Source organism: Dasypus novemcinctus, chromosome 13, assembly GCF_030445035.2.
Source record: "Dasypus novemcinctus isolate mDasNov1 chromosome 13, mDasNov1.1.hap2, whole genome shotgun sequence".
Taxonomy (NCBI): Eukaryota; Metazoa; Chordata; class Mammalia; order Cingulata; family Dasypodidae; genus Dasypus; species Dasypus novemcinctus.
In genome coordinates, this window is record NC_080685.1 from 77,429,755 (window position 1) to 77,434,485 (window position 4,731).

The window sequence follows — 4,731 nt, forward strand, 5'->3', positions numbered from 1 at the left end:
TGAGTCCCTGGCACAACTTTGATAACTTAAGCTGGACAATTTTAAGGACTTAGGATAAGTTAAACCAAATATCAAAGAAGAGATGTGAAAAATAATAGCAATAGGCAAGAGAGAGATATTGGCAATCAGAGTAAATTCAGCAATGTATCAGATGCCTAGATATCAGCAAAAAATTACAAGCCATACCAGGAAAAAATAAGAAATGGTTCAACCAAAGGAAGAGAACCAAATATCCTGAAGAGATTTAAGATTTAAGACAATTAATCAATGTAAATCACATAACTTTCCTAAATCAATTTAAAGAATTGAGAGAAAATATGATGAAAAAGATAAAGTGTATTAAGAAAACACTGGTGAGCATAAAGAACAATTTGAAATCATGCAAAGTAAAGTAACAGACCATATGTGAATGAAAGACATGACAGATGAGATTAAAAATACATTAAAGGAACCTAAGAGCAAATCTGAATTGCTTGTAGATGGAATTATTGATTTCAAAGACAGTACACCTGAACTGGAAAAGACAAGAAATGGAAAGAAAAGAAAATGAAAAAAATGGAACAAGGTCTCAGGGAATAGGGTGAAACACAAAATGCAAAAACATATGCATTATCTATGTCCCAGACGAGAAGAAAGTGGAAATGGAGCAGAAAGAGTATTTGAGGAAATAATGATTGAAAACTTCCCAACCTTATGAAAGATGTAAATATCAATATACAAGAAGAACAATGTACACCAGAGAGAATAAACACAAATAGACCTATCCTGAGACACCTACTATTCAGAGCTTCAAATATCAGAGATAAAGAAAAGATTTTGAAATAAGCAAGAGAGAAGCAAAGAATCACATATAATGGAGCCTCAATGAAATTAAGTATGAACCTTCTTATCAGAAACCATGGAGGACAGAAAAAACTGGTATGATATATTTAAGGTATTGAAAGAGAAAAACTGCCAGCCATGAATTCTGTATCTAGCAAAGCTGTCCTTCAAAAATAAAGGGGAGCATGCCCTGTGCCCCCACTGGTCGGGATGGTGGCTCTGAGGCCCACGATAGCTGTGTGCAGGAGCAAAGTGGCTGCACAACATTGGGCAGCTGTACAGGGCCATGATCTGGCTGTGCAGCCAGTGTCTGCATGGGCACCAGGGCTATGCAGCAACCCCAACCCAGCTGTGTGGGGCATCCGAGCCCATGACAGGAGGAGTGGGCAGCTGTGCCCTGTGAGTACTGGTGGACAGGGATGTATGGCTTGCTGTCCAAATTCGAGGGCAGCTTCCTCTGCAAGTTCCGTGCATGCTTCCCCAAGCAGTTTTTCATTGCCCTGGAGAAATGGCACAGCTTCTTATTGTCAGAGCAGTATGGCTGGCTGTGGTCTGAGCTGAGTGAGAAGGCCATCACCATATGAGAGTCAAAGGATTTCTTTTTGGAACTTGAGCCTCTGTCTGGGGCTGTGGAAGCTGTGAAGCAAATGGCCAACTTGGAGAACACTGATGTCTTCATCTGCATAAGCCCCATCAATATGTACAAGTACTGTCCTTATGAGAAGGGAAGCCCATGAGGGAGGTATTGTAATTATTCACAAACTGGGCAACTCACTAAGGAACAGACCCAACGATGCCAACACACAATGCTGATTTAAGAGAAGCAGCAGTAACTGTGGTTTTGGCCCTTCCTAGTGGGAGTCTGGCAGAAACCTCACTGCACCTTGGCTGCAAGTCTGGGTTGCTCAGGGAAAGGGATGGGGTAGACTTAGATTCAGAACCAGAACAGCTGCTGTGTGGCCCCAAGCAGGTTTCAGCCCCCTCTGGGCTCCAGGGTCTTTGTGCTAAATCCATTTGCCACCACACCTTTCAAAATCTTCAGTCTACTTTTTATCATTTTCCTGAATAAAGCCTTGTCCTTATAGCATCTCCATTTGATGAGGTGATACAGACCCTGGGTGTGCATGACTGGATGCCCTTGGGGTGATTCTATCTCAGTGTATCCTCCAAGTGCTTGCTTTGATTTTGAACCTTACAAAGATTCAGTGAAAATGTAAAACAGCCATGACAACCACTAATACCTTGAGCCTGCACCACACCAGTTTGCAAGATGTGGCTCCGGCAGCTTCCACTTGGGCTGAGGGTGGTGTCATGCATCTTCATCAGGCCCGGCCTCCCCCTCCCCACTCTCCCCATTACTTGCCACACTCTGGCTTCCCTGGTGCCCTGGTGTGCCCCTCGCTTTTCACACACTGTGGTGTGTTCCTGCTTTGGCATGTTTGCACTCATCATTCCCTTCGCCTGAGCCATTCTTCCTCTGCTCCCTGCCAATGGGTATATCCCCATCATTGACTACCAGTGTGAAAGGGCCTTTCCACCTGGCTCCTTCCAACCCTTGCTCCAGCTGAATGTCCTTTGTATGCCTGTTTCCCATGGCCCTGCCCATCAGCAAAAAATTGCAAGCCATGCTAAGAAGCAGGAAGCCATGGTCCCTCCAAAGGGCAAACTGAATAGCAGGAGGAGACACAGAAAAACTAAGCAAGGGTGTCCAAACACATATCATGAACCAACTCAATGAGGTGAGGAAAGAGATAACGGATATTAAGAAGACCCTGGGGGGAAGTGGATATGGCTCAAGCAGTTGAGCCCCTGCCTACCACATGGGAGGGCTCAGGTTCAGTTCCCAGTGCCTCCTAAAGAAGATGAGCAAGAAAGTGAGCTGGCATGGTGAGCTGATGCAACAAGACGATGCAACAAAGAGACACAATGAGGAAATACAATGAGAGACATAGCAAGTGGGGAGTGAGGTGGCTGAAGCCATTGGGCATCTCCCTCCCACATGGGGAGGTTTGGTTCACAGTGCCTCCACACACACAAAAAAAGTGATGAGCACACAATGAACAGAAGTGAGAGCAGATAGCAAGCACAAAACAACAGGGGAGAGGGAGAGAAAGCAATAAATAAAATAAATCTTACAATATTTACAAAAGAAAATCCTGGGGAAGCAAACAGAAGAAATTATAAACCTACAGAAAAAGACATCAGAGCTCATGGTAATGAAAAGCACAGTGGAAGAAATTAAAAACCCACTAAAACAAAATTAAAAATTAAAAAGAAAAAAAAAAACAAAAGAATACACTAGAGACACACAACAGCAGATTTGAACAGGTGGAGGAAAGAATTAGTGATGTTGAAGATAGGACATCTGAAACCACACAGATAATAGAACAGATAGCCAAAAAAAAAAACACAAAAAAACAAAAATCTCAGCAGGGACTCAGAATTAAATTACAGCATAAGACACAACAGCATACACAATATGGCTGTCCCAGTGGAAGAAGGAAAGGTAAATAGGGCAGACGGAGTATTCATGGAAATAATGGCTGAAAATTTCCCACCTATTATGAGGGACATGGTGGTACATGTCCAGGCAGCATAGTATACTCCAAACAGAATAAATCCTAACAGACCCACCCCAAGACACATACTAATCAGACTGTCAGAGGCAGAAGATAAAGAGAGTATCCTGAAAGCAGCAAGAGGAAGGAGCTCCAGCTCGTAGATGGGATGCTCAGTGAGATTGAGTGCCAATTTCTCCTCTGAAACCTGAAGGCAGTGGGTGGGCCTGGTTAGGGAACTATTTCCCATGGCCTGCTCACCTTGGGGTGGCAGCTCCACTGGAGAGTGCCTCCCACTCACCGTCCTAGCCCCACTCTCTTGTGGGCTCCACAGATTCAGGTTGAGTGGCCAAATAAGGAGACAGCACCTGTCCTGGGGTCAATGCAAGTCTCAGTATGCCTGGGTGGAGAAGAACTTACACACTGACTTTCTGGATCAGGTCATGCTGACCAGAGACAAGACACTGGTCTCTGCTGACTTCCTCATAGATGACTGGCCAGACATCACAAAACCAAGCCTAACCCCAGCTGGTAGCATATACTCTTCACAGCCTGCCACAACCAGCACTTGCAGCTGCAGTCCCCCAGCTGTTGGCTGCACCTTTGGACAGATGACTGGAGGATCCTTCTGGAAAGCAGGCAGACTTGCTGAGCTGGATGGGGACTTGGTCCCAGAGGTGGGCATCTACCAGCATCCAGGGCCACCATAATGACATGACCTGACTCCTCTCCTCCCTGCCCCTGCCCAGCCAGGCCTTAAACTCATCTCTGGGAAGGGCTGGGTCAGCCTTGGGCCTGCATCCTCAAGCTGCTTGGGGTAAAGAGGGTACAGGGGTCAGAGGCAGGGGTTGCTGTGCCACAGCCAGCAGCCCACGGGGTGTGGACCTCGTAGCCACAGGAACCTCTTCTCAGGGATTCCCAGGGGTCTTGGGAGGTGCTGCCTCATGGGGATTCTTGCGACTGAGTGGGTGGCAGGCAGGAGCAGGGTCTCTGGTTCCACACTGAGCCCTCGGAGGACACATACAGGCCTGCCTTTGACTCTCTCAGGGGGTTTTACCCACTGTCCCCAGGCCCATGCTGGGCTCACAAAGACAAAACAGACTGGAACTTTGGTTAAGTGCATAAAAAATAAATGGTGTTTCCATGTTGCTGAAGGCTGTGGGCTGTGATTGCCTCAGCTCCTGCCCAGGCCCAGCTTCAGGCCAACCACAGACACCTTGGGTTGGGTTTAGACAGCTGAGCAGAGAATAAACATGGCAATCTGGGGCTTTCAAGTTTCCTATTTGACTTTTATAAATAAAATACAATAAAATAAAAATAAAATGAAATAAAATAAAATAAAATAAATAAA

The 4,731-nt window shown here is 45.7% G+C and overlaps 1 pseudogene; it reads left to right on the plus strand.

Moving 5' to 3' along the window:
• Nucleotides 1-1,192: 1,192 nt before the first annotated feature.
• On the plus strand, nucleotides 1,193-4,032 carry LOC101439826 (5'(3')-deoxyribonucleotidase, mitochondrial-like; annotated as a pseudogene).
• Nucleotides 4,033-4,731: the final 699 nt, after the last annotated feature.